The sequence below is a fragment of the Amblyomma americanum genome, chromosome 2, assembly GCF_052857255.1.
Source record: "Amblyomma americanum isolate KBUSLIRL-KWMA chromosome 2, ASM5285725v1, whole genome shotgun sequence".
NCBI classification, from domain to species: domain Eukaryota; kingdom Metazoa; phylum Arthropoda; class Arachnida; order Ixodida; family Ixodidae; genus Amblyomma; species Amblyomma americanum.
In genome coordinates this window covers 22,860,602-22,879,218 of record NC_135498.1, presented here as the reverse complement: position 1 = coordinate 22,879,218, position 18,617 = coordinate 22,860,602, and the positions used below count along the sequence as shown (strand labels likewise).

At 51.0% G+C, this 18,617-nt stretch overlaps 1 protein-coding gene across 5 annotated transcripts in view; it reads left to right on the top strand.

Moving 5' to 3' along the window:
- Window positions 1-18,617, top strand: part of LOC144120761 (uncharacterized) — a 560,558-nt gene that overhangs the window by 196,262 nt on the left and 345,679 nt on the right. For 3 of the 5 annotated variants that reach the window (XM_077653446.1, XM_077653448.1, XM_077653447.1), the window contains one exon: window positions 167-262. The exons of the other annotated variants lie outside the window; for them this stretch is intronic. The gene's annotated coding sequence lies outside the window, so the exon portion shown is untranslated. The remainder of the gene's footprint in view (window positions 1-166; window positions 263-18,617) is intronic. 5 annotated transcript variants of the gene reach the window in all.

The following is an 18,617-nucleotide window of genomic DNA, read 5'->3' as shown; positions in this document are numbered from 1 at the left end:
TCCTCTTGCCCTCTGACGACACGTGTTTAGGTTTCCTTTTTCTTTTCTTTTTATAAACCGTCGATGTCGTTCTGAGTGTTGTGTGTTTAAGATCTGAAGCGGCAACAGAGTGCGACATTTGCATCGGTGTTTGCGCGCTTGTGACGTCAGCTGATTTCGGTTTCAGCTGTCGTCCTGACTGGCTGCTGTGGAATCGAACATTCATCTGTGGACGGCCTTCTCGACTACGCTTTGTTTCTTCAGAGAAGAGCTGAATGGCACGGTGAGTGGTCTGTGGCATGCTCTGGTGTTGTTCAGTTACAGATTTACATGCACCACTCTACTTGGTCGCTTTCTCTCCGCCGTAGTGTGCTTTCAGAGGCCAAACGTTACAGCTGGCACCTGGAATGTGTTTGTTGAGACATGATGAGTGCTGCCTGGGGGAGCTATCCAGTGCTTTTTAACCTCGTAGGACTGGTTATTTATCATATACAGTTGCAGAGGGTGTCAAGAATTTTGTAACCTTTATGGTACACACTTTTACGATTATGCGTAAGAAAATTCATAAATGCTTAATCAACATTACCGCATGGATGTTTCTCTCCCAGTGGGCTTTATATCAGCATCGGTTTTTATTCCTTGGTGCTCTATATAAGTGAATCATATTAATATTTGGATGTTGTACGTGTCTTGTGTCTATTTGCTCATCAGCGGCCTGAATGTGGCAATTGGGCAGGAAATTGCGGCGTTTAGTAGACACTACAGCTGCCTTAACTAAAGCAACTGTGAGATGATTGCGCACCAAGCGACAACTTTCATTACTACTATGTGTCCGTGAACTGCCGGGCCTGTCCGCTTGCAGCCACGCTATCTGAAGGTTTCCTCTATTTGGTTCACCGCGAAAGCGCACAGTAAACTAAACGGGATTGTATTTAGCTGAATTAAGAATACCTAGCCCTCCACATTGTTCAGCGTCTTGCTTAGACCGCATGAAATTATTCCTGTGCCCATGCATTTTCGATGTCTGTAGGGGGGTAAAGGACATGCTAAAACTTTGCGTTTTTACGACCCGGTAATACGTGCACGTGCTACTGAAGTTCGTTGAGGCTCGTTACTGGGGGCGATTTGGTACTCATGGTTTTCATAGTCACAGTGATAGTAGTCATAGCCAGTCACGAGCAGTTACGTGTGACTTGGTAAGAAAAAAAGCCTAACAACGGCCATTACTCCGTTTGCGCAGTATGATGACAACTATGGCTGCCGAAGCGCACGGCGCCATGTTTTTCAGTCTCGCTTAATAACAATCCAGGTTACTTCCTTCATTATCAACTGCCTTTTTATAGAAAATAAGCTTTGAAATTAGTTTATGTGAACAGATTTCTTGTTTCTGTTATGATTTATCTTCAGGTTCAATGTGTTGACAATATAAAGTCGTGCTTTCTTTTTGACGACCGTTGAGAGCAGCCGTAGGCGACAAACGCCTCACATCTGCGTGCTTTGCGAAGAGTGTTCTAGTATAGTACGTGCCATGCAATATCTCTCCTTAAGTATAGCCTTTGCCTGTGGACAGAATATATGTTTCTGAAATGCACAATTGCACATATACCGCGCCTGGTGTACACTAAAAGAACACAAGACTAATACAAAGAACGAAAGACAGTCTACAATGAACCAACAAGTAGCCCCCGTTACTGTCCTGTTAGAAATACACAAGGCGAACATGAATCCGCTATAACTCAGGAACGCCATATTGCGAGTTGTAGCTGCATCATACGAGGTGCGTCGGTTTAAGCAGTATAGCTTACACCGACGCATCTCGTATTATGCAGCTACGACGTGAACAAGGGTGGGGCTTCAGCTCAGTGCTAGCGTCCGTCAAGTGCGTTACGGCGTAGTCGGTGCCTGGATTTAATCCTCACCCTTGGTCGTGCTTTGGGTACATCAGATACCTGCCTCGGCTGAGTTCTACTGTTGTGCTTATCCTGAATGATATAATAACATGAAAGCACAACAATGTTATTTAAAGATAAATCCTTCAGCATTCGTAGCTGAGCGTCGGCACAACTAGAATGCGTTCATATTTAACAAGCGTAAGTCCGTCGAAAGGACAGGGAAAGCATTCGACTTGGCTTAGCCGTTTACTAGTACACTTGATTACGTCACTGATTGTTGGCGATATCCGTACTGACAGGCGCCACGAACCGTGAATAGGAATTAGCTGAAGATGACGGCAGTAGGTTTTTCTGACTTGAGGATATTGCATGGAAAACGACTTGGAGTAACTGCTGGTGCTTGGAACAAATAATAAAGGTCTCGCTAATGTCGCATTTGCAAGAGGAACGCAGTATACTACTGCAGTGAATTATTATTCGCTTTATAATCCTTTTCTTGCGACACTGATCCCACAGATAAATTGAAGACGAGTGCATAATTACAAATCGTGATTAAAGCGGCTTAGGCTTACTCTGCATAGTATGCGCATGTAGCAAACCAGCTGAACCAGTTCTCTTGATCGCTTCTCTTGTATTAATAACGGCGCCCGCACACCTGGCAAGAAAACATAGTGTAGGATAAGTCTGAGTGCAACTAGGGCGGCACATGTTCCTTTCACAAATAGGAGTGATCTCAGGTCCTCTCGAGAAGACATGTTGATCAGAAAAAAAAAGCAGGCGCGCGCACATTGACACGCATAGAGTGACTTTTTTGAACGCTGATTCTTCGTATAGTTTTCGTCTTCGTGCAAATGAACAGCAGCTCTCTCTCTCTCTCTTTGTTGGGTGGAGTTCGTTATTTGAGAACAACTTCGTGGAAAACGAGATATCTGCTTACAGAGCCCATGGATTAGATACGTCGCGGTTAAGAGAAAACCTGCCATCTAGGCTAAAGCGTATTTATTAAGTATACTTTTATCTGGTTTGGTTTATTGTTTAGAAGGTTTGACGTTCCAAAGCGACTCGGGCTATGAGGGACGCCGTAGTGAAGGGCTCCGGATAATTTCGACCACGTGGGATTCTTTAACGGGCACTGAAATCTCACAGTACACGGGCCTCTACCATTTCGCCTTCATTGAAACGGGACCGCCACGTCCGTGTTCGAACCCACATCTCTGGGGTCAGCAGCCGAGCGCCATGACCACTGTGCCACTGCTGCGGCTAATTTTATCTCGATATATATGCAATATACAGACCCGGTCACATTTTCCCGGAGCCCTTCACTACGGCGTCTCTCATAGCCTGAGCCGCTTTGGGACGTTAAACCCCCATATGCGGAGGAAATAAACCGAAATTATAAACTAGGCACTAACTTTCAATGATATGACTTGCGATCGAACGCAGCCGAATACGTAGACATGCGAACCGCACAGGCACAAGCTCCTGAACTTTGGCAAGACAGCTGTCATAGTATTTCGCTTCATTTGCTCCACCGCACACCGCTAGAGGGCTCTACACAAGTGTGATCGAGTCTGTACAAATGTCAGCATACGAGCATTTTAGTACATACAGCGTAGTCCCAACGTACCTACACTGCGAGAGACCCATTTAGTTCGACTCAAAAGAGCTCCCGTATGCCACGGAGGGGTAGCTGTCGTACAAAAGGCAGGACCGACGATCACCGGACAAAAAGCGTCCAACCGCGGCACGCGCGTCCGTTCACACACACAGTCAACAAGCAATCAAAGACACGACGACCCTCACAGTTGCGTGCGAAGGATGCCCGCCCCCTAAACACGTCGACCGTTCGGCGTCCTGCTGGGCCCCGTCGGCAGGAGCGCGCGCTGAAAACGAGCCGCAGGACGCGTGCTGGGCTTCTTTTCTGCCCTCGACAATGGCTTGTTTTCGCTTCCCAATGGCCCTCGAGAGCGAAAAAGAAGGGAAGAAGAATACCAACCTCGGGCCGCGCACGGACCGACTCCGGGTGCGCGAGCGACGCCTGACCCGCGGTCTTCTTTCTTTCTCAGGCTTCGCTCGGGCCGGCACCCCGCCCGGCATGGTCAGGATTGAGTGTTTCGCGACGCCCGTGGCCCGCACCTTTATTCTCGACCCGCACCTGAGCAGGAGGCAGCGGCTACCGCCTTTTCCGTCGTGTTTCATGCGGTGACTGTCCTCTCCCTGACCTGCTTGCTTGTCAAGCGCGGGCTTGCAAGCTGCGCGGTGGGGCTCAGTACGGGAGCTTGCTTGTTGCACGCGTGGACTAGAGGATGGGGCACGCAATCTCTGAGTACTGCCAGTGTGGTGAAATTTAGTGCGAGCGGCTACTTCGCTTTCGGAACACCGCTACTCTGGGATGTTTTACGTTCTCAGTCATTAATTAAAAGCACCAAAATGTGTGCTCGAACGTTATCATAACCAGGAGGATGCTGCACGTTATCGTTATCACTAGGAAATAACAATTAGTGTGTTTCAAAGCCTCCTTCGGGATCTTCATTTAACCGTGCAAACATCACGATCCCTGACTGATAATCGGTGAGTCATTCAAACTAAATGTGCCGTTTCTTGTTGTTGCTTGCTGTGAGCGGACAGGGGGCAGGGCAGTCGCTTCTAACGAAGAGCGTGTACTAACTCTCACAATAACCCTGCTTTCCTTGCAGTCTTCAGAAGTTTTCTTTGAATAGCTGCAATTTTCAAAGTCCACAAACTGCAGATATGTATATGTTGAGGGAACTGCGGTGATGGCGTCGCTACCTACCATCGCGGCCTCAACCTTATCGGCGTCCATCACTACTTCCTCGCATGGCTTCGTCTTACCTCCGGCCCTCAATTATTTCCTCTTCTATAGTCCCTTCTATCAAGCAAAGTTTGTTTACGTGGATATGGTGTCTCTCGAGCAAAGTTATCCGACCGAAGTTTCTATTCGAATAACTTGGCTCCGAGGGTGGCGCCGCGGTCGGACAAGGCAGGAAAAAACACGGTACACTCGGGAGGACACGAGAGCGGCTACTCGTCGCCGGTGGCTCCTGAATAGCCCTCACCCCAGGGAGATGCATGCGCTCACTCGCGTGCCTGGGTGCCCTTTTATTCACCTGTCCCCCTCTTCCGTGTTGTGTCCCACGTTCTTCCGGACACTGCGGCACGCATTCACGAAGAAACAGCCCTCTCGTAGTCCCTATAGTACACACAGTGGCCGGGCCTGCGTCCCTCCTTATATGCTAGGGGCTGGCACGCTTTATTTGCCCCCTTTTTCTGCCTTCTTTTTACGTGTCCAGGCACGTGGCGCTGTATTGTGGTCACCTTCACCTTGGATTAGGTTTCACCCACCCCAAAAGCGAGCTTCTGCTTCGGATGCACCGGGAACTCCTTCTGATTTGACAGCGTTTAGATTTGAACTTAGTAGAGCGTGACTTTAGCCATCGCGGTGCACGAAAAAAAGGCAAGGACAAAGCGATACATACTCAACGCCGAATTGTGTACTCCGTAGGGTGGCGAATATCACCTCGGTATATTTTCTCGTTGGGTCATTATCTATCGCAGTTTTTAGCTGATAGGCGGCTCAATGTTCTCACGTATTTCGTGCCTTTGATTTGCTGCAGTTGCTTTATTTGTAGTGCCTATATAGTACATACATTTCATTGCAAATGATTGTACGAAGGGGGAGCACGAACTTTTCGGAGCTCTGTAAATTTGTCGGCGTTTTCAAAAGCTTCTCAGCGATGCCTTACGTTTACTGAGACGCTCGTGGAAAACACGGAGAAGAGCGAAACACCAGTTACCTGTAGTACCTAATTATTCTGCACTTTCAGTGGCTATGGTGAGAACGAGCGCGCATTTAGTAGCATCGTTGGCAGCGCTGTTGGTTCATCATTCACTGGAAGCAAATAAATGCTGCTGTTTAGCATTTTGATTGCTTTAATTGACTGCTTGCAGCATACATATTGAGACCTTCGTCCAGTAACTCAGTATTGTGGAGTCAGAATAGTCGTACCCTCACCCTTGCGCACTGAAGCGAATGGTCGTTTTTCTTCATACATGGAGGGCATTCGCAGAAGTGGACTTACAAGGTGTAGAGATATCAATACCGCACGCGACGGTTCACTTGACGGTACGCATGACGTCCACAGTTGCGCAGTTTTATAAGCGATGAAAATGCCTGCTAATAATAATAATAATAATAATAATAATAATAATAATAATAATAATAATAATAATAATAATAATAATAATAATAATAATAGTTGGTTTTGGGGGAAAGGAAATGGCGCAGTATCTGTCTCATCTATCGTTGGACACCTGAACCGCGCCGTATGGGAAGGGATAATGAAGGGAGTGGAAGAAGAAAGGAAGAGAGGTGCCGTAGTGGAGGGCTCCGGAATAATTTCGACCACCTGGGGATCTTTAACGTGCACTGACATCGCACAGCACACGGGCGCCTTAGCGTTTTTCCTCCGTAAAAACGCAGCCGCCGCGGTCGGGTTCGAACCCGGGAACTCCGGATCAGTAGCCGAGCGCCCTAACCACTGAGCCACCGCGGCGGGTTGCCTGCTTATGCAAGTTCCAGCTCCAGTATTCAAAGAGTCCAGCATGGGGCATTATATGCGCAACGCGTCCCGGAGGCAGACCACGGGAAAAACCGACCTGAAAGATCACCTGGCCAGTGGTATACATATCGCATTGTGCACCTACGGGCCGCGGCGACCAAAGACGGAGCGGCACCCCGCGGGCCGGCTGTATACCGAAACAAAAGCCGGTCCAAATGGATCACTCATTTCTTGCGCCAACGGCAGTAGCGGGCGTAGCCGCACGACTATTCTCGTATGAGCCGCGAAGCTTTTCGCGCGGTCAGTTCCGAATGGGTTATATTCGGGGCCCCATTCGTTACGCGCGCAAGGCGACGCCACAATTAGACGGCTCGGCCAGACAAAAGGAGACCGCCGCGGGTTCCTGTACGCGGTCCCTCTCCTTGCGGAAATCCACCGTTTGAACAATGCGCCGCACGTGGGACCACATCTGTCGCATCCTCCTCTCGGTCTCCTCCGCTTCACCCGCTTCGCGATCACCACGTCCCGGCTCTCCGACTGCGCAGCCATACGTATACGCAACGAAGAGACGAAGAAGACCCCCCCTCTCGCTTCCAGGGCCTTTTTCTTCCCCCTCTCCCAACGACGACGCTTTACCTTCGGTTGATCCCCAGCGCTGCTCCGGCTGAGATCCTTTGGGCGGCGGCTTCCCCCTTTCGCTCCCGCGACGATCCTCAGTGCGGCGTTTTCCTTTTTCTTGCCTTCGCGCTTTCCCCACATTCGGCATCCTCGCTGCTGCCGCGCTCGAGGTCGCCTCCTCCTCCTCCCCCCAAGCGTCGCGGCTTCCTTTTTTCCCCGAGCGGAACTGGCGAGGAGGAGAGGAAGATTAATGATGGTTTGATGGTCAGGGGGAGAGAGAATGATGATCGGAGCGGACGCCGAGCTTGCAGCGGCGGAGACGACGGCGGCTGCACTGACGCACGTTTACGTGCGTGTCTGTGTGTGTGTGTTCTGCGCGTCTCTCGCGACGCTGTCACGGCGAAGAAACAGTTCTTTTCTGCAGAAAATCCTCGAGTTTATTGTCGGCCGCGCGGTCCATTGTGAGAGCCTTTCTTTCCTATCGGGGCAGTTTACATCGCTTCGCCATCCATTCATGGCTTTCTTCGCCTGCACGCACGGCCGGCTCGGTGTGCTGTGTGTGTGTGTGCAACCGGGATTCGCTTCGGTCAGAAGCAGTGGAAAACGGCGCGAACCGCTGAATAAACCGGGAGGGCCATTCAAGGTGCGCGTATACCGTCCTCGTATATGGAAGCACTCACTTCTCCGGTGGGACCCTATTTACCGGCGTCACTATATAACGAGAAAGCGTTTTTTTATTATTATTTACTCGCGCTCCTGTTATCCCCGGGCTTTTAGTTTTCGCGGTGGAAGACTGATGGTTTGTGGGCACACGGCAGAGCAGTGGCGTGACCCTGTCGCCGTTGTCGCCGTGCTGATGTTGTGGGTCCTGCGTCGCAGAATTTGCCGCGCCCAATGATGTGCGCATAATGTGCGTCGACCGTAGCGAGGTGCGTGAAGAACTCCCCACCCTCTTGTTGGTATTGCTGTTGTGGTCGTTCCCGCGTTTGTTAGGCGTATTCGCCCTGGCTCTTTGTACGTGCCCGTTTTCGACGATGTGCGGGGTTGTATACTGTTCGTCTTTTGCAGTTTGTTTATGCCGGTACACTGGAGAAACAGTGGCATGCGATTGCTTTTTTGTTGTTGTTTTGTATGAAGGGATAAAAGGAGCAGTTAGTAGAGGAGCAGAGATGGAAAGTGGCAGTTTGTTCATTTGAAAAGGCTCATGTAGGAAGGCGAGGCGCTGGGTGTGCCTAGTTGGCATGGCGGAGATTCCATGTCGTAGTGATGTTAGGCTGAGTTGGAGTTTTCCGATTAGGGGCACACCGATCTTGTCTTTTGGTGAGCCATGTCGAAAGATGCACTGGCCGGCATAATATATACGAAGCACCAAGAACATATGCTGGCGCCTATGATGCATATGTAAATAGCCGAAACACGAGAGCGTGGATCTCCTGCGGGGACGGCTTTACATGTATGAGAAAGGGTTGCTAATAGGTGCGAAAGAGCGACAGGAAATGTTGATTACGCTCCATACTTTCCCCTGATGACATGATTTTGTGCGGGAAATGAGGAGAGAGTGGGGGGGGGGAGAAGACATTAAAAGGAATGTGGGCAGGAGCCAAGGTTTTCCCACATACAGCACTCATAGCCACCCACGTAGATGCCGTTGTCAGCGGTCTCGAAGATAAAGCCCAGGTAGAGATAAACCTCAGGAGCGGTTCCAGTAAATGGGCTTTTCTTACTGTGGCGAGTGCGAATTCTTTTTCTTAGGCTGTTTTGCTGTGTATTGGCTCGCAACAAGCCGGAAAATCGTGTGCTTCGCAGGGCGACAACTGTACGTCAAACGCGGTACATGTGGAGTGCCTGGCGAGTGCTCTCCGGTCACTAATATTAATTAATAATAATTGGTTTCGGGGGAAAGTAAATGGCGCAGTATCTGTGTCATATATCGTTGGACACCTGAACCGCGCCGTAAGGGAAGGTATAAAGGAGGGCGTGAAACAAGAAATAGGTGCCGTAGTGTGGAGGGCTACGGAATAATTTCGACCAGCTGGGGATCTTTACCGTGCACTGACATCGCACAGCACACGGGCACCTTAGCGTGTTTCCTCCATAAAAACGCAGCCGCCGCGGTCGGGTGCCAACCCGGGAACTCCGGATCAGTAGCCGAGCGCCCTAACCACTGAGCCACCGCGGCGGGTGCTCTCCGGTTACTCAAATCGCAAGTGAATGTGTGCTAGTGCATGTGCTAGTATACATGTGGTATAGTGGGGGTTGTTCTAGCGTGTAGTGGTATGAGTGATAATGAGTTTTCATTAGTGAAGAAATGATTGAGTGAGAGGTAGTGTGAGCGTTCGTGTTTTTATAGCTGCACCAACAGTGCTACATTGGCCGTGCGAGAAATGAGATCGCTCTGCTCGGCATTCCTAACTTCTGGCACTGCGCCTCTCAGCAGCTCTCACTTTGTCCGCACGCGCCCGTCGCCGAGGATGAGGTGACGCATCATCATCCAACTTCCCTGGAGTTGTGTTCCCCGCCACTTTTTTTCTTTTCTCGGCTATACGTACAACACCGATGACGCCGAGTCCATCAGTCATGGACCGCGCCCTCACCCTGGTGGCGAGCAAATGTTTGCCCTGGGGCCACGCGTCTCCCTCAAGAAATTTAGGCCAAGCGACGTGACGCGCGTTTGTCTCCCCGACGGTGTCGCTCTGTCTCTCTTTTCCTCCTTTCTTTTGCCTATCGTTCACTCTCCAGGCGGATGCGCCACGTGGCCGTTTACAACGCAAAATGATCCAGAAATAACCTTTCCGACATTGTGCGAACGAATGAGGCAAACAGTATGCCGACTCCGCGGCGCGTGCCATCTCTCAGAGCGGGCGCAACACGCATGTCTGCGTGGAAGTAACGGCGCGGGTGCCTGCAGCGTGAGCGCGGAGGCGCGGAACTAAGACCGCATGCGCTTGTTGTCAGGTGTAGAGTCACGTGAAGACGAGCCAAGCCTCTAAGGAAGCGCCGAAGGAGACAAACATTTAAACGAGCGTTTGTAGCGCCCATGGTGCGCGTAGCGCGGGGGATTCTGGGGGTGATGTTTGGTTGCTTTCTTGGCGTCTCATTCCAGGTTCTTCCCGTTGGGATGCGATGAGAAAATGGGGTCTCTCTCTCTCTCTCACACACACTAGAGAACGCACAGTCCTCTTAGCTTGCTTTTTCTGGCGCGGCGGGGTAGGTCGCGCCCTTTCGTCACACACCATTGGCCGGTATATTTTGCCGCGCAATTGGGCCCGCGGAATGCGCAAACCGCGAGAATGAGCGCGGGCCCCGTAGCATCTTGGCTTAGCGCGCGCGCGTTCTGCGGCCAAGATGACGAAGAGGAATCGTTCAAGCACAGGGCACGGTCTCGAGCGGCATGTCGGCGCCTTCCTGCAGTGCATTTAAAATGAGCTCGGCTTACCGGAGCTTTATCGCGGCAACGCTCCACAGTGCCGACAGGTACGCTTATACGATATACAATATATACTGCATGTCCCGATGTCGGAATGCCTCCTCTCCTTCCTGGGTTTTTGTCTTTTTTTTTTCGCTCGCCGGCCTTGGGAAGCGGCGAACTGATTGCAGACCAATCGTTCGAAACGGTATTCGCCGAAAGACAAAAAGCTGCGGAAGCGGCCGCGCTTTAATCGAGTCGCCCGGTCTACAGTATAGCTTATAATCACAGCCGCGCGCTCTTCGGGGCCGTCGTTCGCTGGCGGGCGCGCGCGCGCCCAGCCTACAGATGAGGAGGCCGAGCATTGCCCGGCGAGCCATGTTTATTCAGCGCGCATTGCTTGACCATACGCCACCGCAAAGCCGGCTTTCAGCGCCGGCGCGCTACCGCGTCCCCTATAAGCTGCGCGCGCGTGTTCGCGGCGCCTGTTAGCCATCGTGGTTGTGTATTGGTGGGGCTGCTGTTGCTTGTGGGCGCGCGCTTTTCTTCACCCTTTGGCTAACCCGGCGCACGCATTTCCTTGAAGCGATTCCCACGTTCGCGTTTTGGGTTTCTCCGCTCGTATGCTCGTGCTGCTGGTGGCGTTAGCGGCGGTGGGTTGCAGGTGTTGTTTGTGCTCTTTTTCCGCATCTCACGCGGATATCGGCAACGCTCCGCAATTCGCACGTGATAATGGGTGCGTGACCCGGCGTCGGCCGGCGCCGTGACGGGATCCGGCGCTTCGCGTGTGTAGGGGCGCCTCCGATGGTCGTGTACACCACTACTGGCGGCGTGCGCTGCGCGCGTCGATAACAACAGCAGCAGCCGCAGCGGCTTCCTGCATGCGCACACATACAGCGGGGCCAGAGGAACGCGTAACCGTGGGTGACCATCTCCGGGCCCAGTGTACACGTGTAATTCGACGCCTTCGGAGAAAAATTGGACAGAGGGTGAGGGGGGGGGGGGACTACGACTACTGCCTTTCCGGCAGCCGCAGGCACGAGCGCCTAAGCTTCGTGCTGTAATAAGTCGTTAGCCAGAGGTCGGCTGTACGTGCTTGGAAGAAGAAAGATGCGGGATAGTTCGGGCCAGACGCTACAGAAGCTGTTCATCCGGCTGTACGAGGGTGGGGTGCGAATGATTAAAACAGGATAAGTTAAAACCGAACTGGTTGAAATAGTTAGAGGTAGTGGTGCTTCGTGGCTGGCATTAGGGACGGCAATATGGAAGCTGCCTCGGTTCCTGGACGGAACTGCGCATGGCAGGTTATCGCGTCTCGTGAGGGCGTCTCACGCCCCGTTCCTGCGATGGAACGCTCGAGTCGCGTGCAGTCCAAGTGGTGCTGGTCACGGCAGTTGGGAGCAATTTACTGTCCTTTGATTGGTCTGTGCACTTTGTGGATGGCCCGGGTACGGTCTTATACGTAACTGGCAAGAACGGTGTAAACAAGGCGCTAAATATATACGGCTGGATTTGTACGACTGTGTGTATTTATGTACACTGCAATATTTCTGGGTTTAATTATCCAAAATTCAGAAAGATTATCGTTGATTCGAAGCCAGCTGAACACCGCGACCAGGTTCATGCGAATGATTTCTTTAGCTCGTTCATGTTCATAAACGTTGTATTCTACGAGGTACATACTTAGCCGGACATCTGTTCGGCACAAAAATGCAAAGAACGCGACTGCTCTATTTGGCGCTTGATTAAGAGTAACTAAGAGATAAGTGGCCGAGGCAAATCTCTACTTCTGGTGACGTTAACTTCGTGGCAGTATGACCCTTAACAAGCCCTCGCCGGCTCCTTATTGAGCCCTGTTCATTTTGCAGAGGTCAGATGGCTTGCAGCAATACCGCGTACTTCCAATCTCTGGGTTGACATCGTGTCATTATATAGTTATTTACAATGCAAGGCGGTACAAGGCTTGTGTTGTTTACTTAGCGTCTTACCGCGTTTTGCTGTCTACTGGCTTCAACCCGTGTCTTTGCCGACTATTCGTCACCATTATTAGTTACCAAGTGGCACTTATATCATGCTAAATCGTGTCATACTTGGAAAAGAATTTCGAACACCCTCATGGCTATTTGTGTGCAGTCATTGAAACCTATTTGATCAACTTTTCTCTTTAAAACGCTCAAATACTGCTTGCTCAACAAACTTACCTTTATATATATCATGCTTGGACACCGAAAATTTCGTCGAGTGCTTCAGCAACTTTTGCTTTAGGGCGTGTGCGTGTGGTGCACAAGTATATGCTCTTCCGTATTCTTACTATGAACCGACCTTGAATCTGTTGCTTCCTTTCCTTGTTAGAACTCTGCGGCGAGCCTATGATGCCGGCCACCTCCGACGCTAAGAGGATAATAGCACTATCGGAGATAATTTGGGGCCATTTGGCTTCTTACGGCACATTTAGGCAGATTGAGATTAGCATCAAAAATCGTGGTAAAGTCCTCCTAACGCTCTCGAACGCATCTGGGAGGTCCGGATCTACCGCAGAGCGCTGTAATACAACCGATCGCTAAATGCGTGCTATGAGCCAGGCGCAGTCCTGAAATTTGAGCTATCAGGGTGTGTTCACTCTGCCCAGAACCGGTTGTTGTGGGAGAACAAAGAAAAAGGGAGATTGCGGGACATTACTGAGCTCGCAAGACCTTGTTTTGAATTGCCTCAACTTGGAGCGGAAGATTTTGCTTGAAGTAAGGCTTCAATTGTTTCACTTTTTAGAATCTGTGACGAAGCCATCATCAGCTTAGTTGCGTGGAGGTACCACGGTGTGATTACGGCTTGTAACAGTAAGCTCACGTGCGTAATAATAACGGCAAAGCAGCTGTAGTAATGCACAAGTACACACAATCATTTTTAAAAAATCAGTTCCTGTGTTAAGCGTACATTCAATAGGCCTTGAAAGACTGTATCAATTGTTGCTTCCTGTTCGGGGTGCGGGGCGTGATCAGAAAAAAATAGGACGCAAACAAATTCAAGGCATACAACAAATCAGGCCGGTAGCACCATAAACAGAAAAAGAAAAGAACACAAAGGCATTCTAGGTTTTAAAATATCCCACCAGGACCACGATACTAATCCAGGTGTAAAGCCAAAACTCTAGCGTAAGAAGCATTTCATCATTGACCTAATCTAAAGCGCCCCATCATGATCGCGACATCGAACGGCAGGAAATTGATTAAACGCTTCACTATCGGCAGCGTTAATTAATTTTTTGGCTAGTTCTTTCCGTCTTACGCGATCCCCCACAGGCGCCGCTAAGTGCTCTCTGAACTTTCTGGTCAGACTACCGGCGAGTGCTTTCAGGAACACGTCGTTACTGCGGCTGCCAATATATCCTCGGCGCTATACCTTTATACAAAGATACGCCACCGGCTTAGCGTCGTTGCTGTTAACCTCTGCTTGCGTTGTGTCCGCAACGTATCGCATTTTGGCGCGGCAATTTACGACCTGACCGTTGGCGAGCCGGCGTGAGACCCTGATTAGCGAGTGCCTTCGACTTCGGTTCGCTTCTCTGAGTGCAAATTTTTGTTCCCATTTTGCGGCGCGTCGTTTATTGTCAGCATTCGAAGCTTATGCTGAAAAACCTCTCGTTGGTGCTATGACCGGTATTTTATCGTTTTCTGCTCACCACGCATAGGTTGCCTGCGAGCTTCTTTCTCTGCAGCTTTCCTCATTCATTGGCGAAACGCGTAAAGAAGCGCCAGGTTAACGAGCTGCTCCCGGATCCTAGAAGAGGAGTATATCCTCCCTTATCCACAGTTTCTCTCGCCTTTGGTATTATTTTCCAACAGTTGCAGGGCTATCTCCGGTCGGCTCAAAGTTTATTGTCGTCCGGAGCAACCCTGAAGCTGGCGTTCAGCTATACGGGGCCGTTCGTCCCATAGTTCATAAGTTCACTGATGCTCGTGGAAGACTATAAAAAGCTATAGGAGTGCCTTGAGGCACCTTCAGGTGATTCCTTTTTTGTTCTTGTTGCTGTTGGAATTCTAGACGTGGTCTTACTAGCTTTTTTTTCTTATTCTTGCTTGACGGACTTTTGTCCTTTTTAATACTTTTTTTTCTCATTGAGGCATTCAGTATCACCTTGCGTGGCTAGTATTCCTCGTGCGTTCATACGACTTATACTCGTTTGAGGGCGCAGCCACACAAACAACCCTCGAAAGTTACTGCTCCTTGCGTTCCGGTACCAGTATTTTTGTAGTCGAGATTGTTTTACTATTTATCGGTTGTTTAATCAGGTTCGATTGGAATGTCAGAGAATAATAATTAATTCGCGTCAATGTCATTTCTCTCCACGAAATTTCCAGACAAATTAGGTCAATCTTGCAGTGTGGAGAGGAAGGTCAGATAGTAAATTCCTCATCAGAGCACTCAGTTCATGTTTCACCCCACCGAGGTGTTCATTCTCTATATATGTATTCTTGTGCCTTCCTCGCTGTCTTTGTCTGTATGGCGGCCACATTTAAATAGGAGTATCTTATTATAACATTATTATAACCTATCTAAATGTGCGGCGTTTTCACATTACCCGAAGAGGGTTGTCAAATACTTCGTATCCTGCATCTAAGCAAGTGTCGTATAGTGAGCGGCAGTGTCACGAATACACGCGCTTACTTGCAATAGCAGCGTCCTTTGCATATAGCATGTCCAGACATGAAGCTTTGGGAAGTTCAAAACAACGAGGTAGCTGTGGTTTCCTGTCCCTAACGTTCCGGTATTCCCCAGGGGTCGCAAGTTATTGCCCAGTTCTCCCTGCCTAGATACCTAAACACGGACCATGAATGAGAGGCGAGCCTTCTTCGAGAGGGCGCGATTGGGTGCGCGAATCTCGATCAAGTTTGATCGATTCCAAAGGCGAGCATGTCGTAACACGCGCCCACCACAGATTAGCTATCATCGCTTGATGGATGACAGTGCTATGCGCATACGCGCGCATGCTTTCCATACCGGGAAGAGACGGCGGTGGACGGTATTCTCGACCGCGTGTAGGGAAGGACCGTGCACCCTGTGGTTTCGAGTCACCTCACTTTGGAAAACGAGCCGAGGCACCGGACTGAGGGGGCTATAGAGAAGGGAAGGGCCTCCGAGATGTGTGTACACGACGCGTTTGTCGAGAATAAGAGGCCGTTTTGAGCTCGCGCATGCACACACTGAGCGATTTTGTTGCCAGGCCGAGTAACGCAGCGGTGCGAGCTTTTCGCCGGGGTTGAGCGATGCGCTGTGCGCATGCATACACAACCCGCGTGCAACGGGGCCGCCCACGATAGGAGATATATCAAGCCTCTCCCGAGACAGCCCGTGCCTAATTTCTGCGGAGCGTGTAGGCTAACAGGAAACAATTTGGACTGTCCGTCAGAAAGGAACCGGCCGCGCTCTCGAGCCATAGTATCGCCCGTAGGGCGGTGCTCTACCCGCCGCGTTCGTAATATCTATCAGGAAAACGAGCTGAACGCAGGTGTGTGCACACGGGGCCGGCTGGTTTGTTTTGTCCAGGGCAGGTTGATCGAGCGCTCTCTGGGCTCCGTTGGGTCGGAAAGTTGTGTTCTTGTTTATCGCCCCCCCCCCCCCCCCCCCCCCAACAAAAAAAAAAAATGCGAGCAATGGGCTCGCGCCGAGCTTTGCGCAAGGCGCGTAAGATTATACGAGCATTCGGTATCGCGTGGGTAATCTTGTAAATCAATCTTGCAAAGCTCATAATGATCGGTCACCTCGCGGAAAAGTGGGCTCGGTGATCTTTCGTGGTGTGTGCCACGGAGTCTGGAGGAAGGCACGCGTATAAGCGACGAGCCTAAACGCGTTTACTCAGCGCGATGTAGTTGAGCTATTTTCTTGCGTGGAGGGATGGCATGTGCGAACGTTTTCAGAATGACGCGCCACGGAAAGAATCGACCATTTCGTAACGCCGCTTCAATGCAGACGAAGAAGAGACGAAGACAAAGCACGCCTTGCTGGACAAGTGCGCCCTGTCTTGCGAATCCTCTGCAGCAAGACAATGTTCCCCAAGAGAGATTGGGCCCAACTTTGTTTCTGTAATTTTAAAAACGTTAGCCTAACGTTTGCCGTATATTAGCGCAACGGTTACGTGTGAGACACATCGGAACGGCCTTCCGGTTTCTTTTATGTGTACGGCGTCCATCAGTGCATGTACTTCCACCGTTAGTAACGCTTTCAGTTCACTTCTAGTTATATATTATCTGTTCAATGCCATATGCGAAAAGCCCGGATGTTTTTTTTTTTCGTGCTAACCTAACGCTACCATGAAACTAAGAGGTACGTGCCGCGTGCGTGTTTGCGTGCGCGCTTGGCTGCCCGCCTGCCTGAAGTACGTGACGCAAATAATAGAGCTTTTAATATGGTCGAAGGGTGATACGCTCTCTAATCTTGATTAAAGTCTCCCTCCACGGGTGATACGATAACGAGGCTTAAACCCTCGGAACCTATGTGTATTGCCGTCCTTTATAGGATGCATAAGCGGCTGGTGATGGCGCGCACCTTAATAAGCTCGAAATCGTGCCCAAAGCGCAGTGCGCGCCCTAATAGCGTTGTCTGAACACGCGGCATGCTCGGCGCGGACTTGGGGCGAAGGAAAAAAAAAAAAGAGAGAGAGAGAGAGAGAGAGAGGAGAGAGAGAGAGAGAGAGAGAGAGAGAGAGAGAGAGAGGAGAGAGAGAGAGAGAGAGACCGGGACCACCGTGAAATATTAATAGTCTCTTCTTTCGTTTCGTGTTTCTCGGCCTGACGCTTTTGGCTCCTTCGTTCGATTCGGGAGCGAAGAGGAAAGAAAGAAGAGAGACAGAGGGCCTCGTTGAGAAGACCGAGATCACGAGCCCAGTGTACAGCGTAAGCTTGTTACGTATTCAGGTGGGAGCACACTGGCTGATGAACAGTGTGCGTGCGTGTGTGTGTGCGTGAGACTGCGGGTCCTGTCTCGCAGCGCCTCACGCACCGCGCGTTCCTACTGCTCTCGGAAGGCAACTCACACGCGAGCACGCGCGCTCAGAGCGGAGAACATTTTTCGTTGTTCTTTCTTTCTTCTTTTTTTTTTTTCCTGGCTAAACGTACCCAGCGCCCAGCTCAGGCGCGCCCGAGAAATACAACCGCCGAGGGGGGGAGTGAGGGTGACCTCATGAGAAGGCCGACGTTCTTGAAAACGCACTCTGTCTTCGAAAATGATTTTCGTAATTGACGCCGCTCGGCCTTTCCTTCATCGCTGCCGCGTCTCTTTCTTTCTTTCTTTATTTCTTTCTTTCTTTCTTTCTTTCTCTTTTCTAATCCCCTCGAGAAGTCGGTTTGGAAACGAGCGGAGCGACCCGCCCTGACCCCGCGCGTACTATGCTTGCCTGCCTGCCTCCCAGGCATCCACGGCGGCTGCAGCCAATGCCTCCGCCGCAGCCTCGCCTCTCTGCCAGGCTTGTTTCTTCGGGTCCCGACGCTCGGCGGAAAACGATGCTCCCATCGCGCCAATGGCCAAGCTCGCTCGAGCAGCGGGTGCTGCGGAGCGCGCCCGAATGCAGTTCGGGTGCGCGCGCTCTCAGGTGCGGTGGGCTCCTCCGCATCTTCCTCTTTCTGTCTCTCTCTCTTACCTCCCCCTCCTCTCATTCTTGCGGGCTGCTCGGTACAGACGCGCGCTAAGCGCCGATGTTGCATGCGCGGGGTTCTTTGTACGGCGACTCGAGCGCAATGTGCATGGCCCGTCGTTTGTCTGCGGCCGCCACAAACACGTGAGCGAGAGCTGCGGCGCGGTGTGCGTAACGATCGGCTGCAACCTCTTTCTCAGCCTCGCGCGCGCTTTCCGTCCGTGCAAAACGCGCGCCGCGTTCTGTGCCCGCACGGTTCACGTTGCAGTCTAATGCGCCGACGCGTTCTTGGTTGGATGGAGGGGGCGCCGTCTGGCCCTGCCTTGCTCAGCTTCCTCGATGCCCTCACTTTCTTAAAATACCCGGATGAAAATTGGTGCGTAAGAAAGCAGGGCTGATTAATTCTCGGCGCACGGGGGGTGAACCGTGCGTGTCTTAGACTATAGGGGGCGGCGCGGTCATCTCGTTTAGCAACTTAGATGCGCCCCGATAGCTGCAGCGTCAAGCGTGCACAAGAT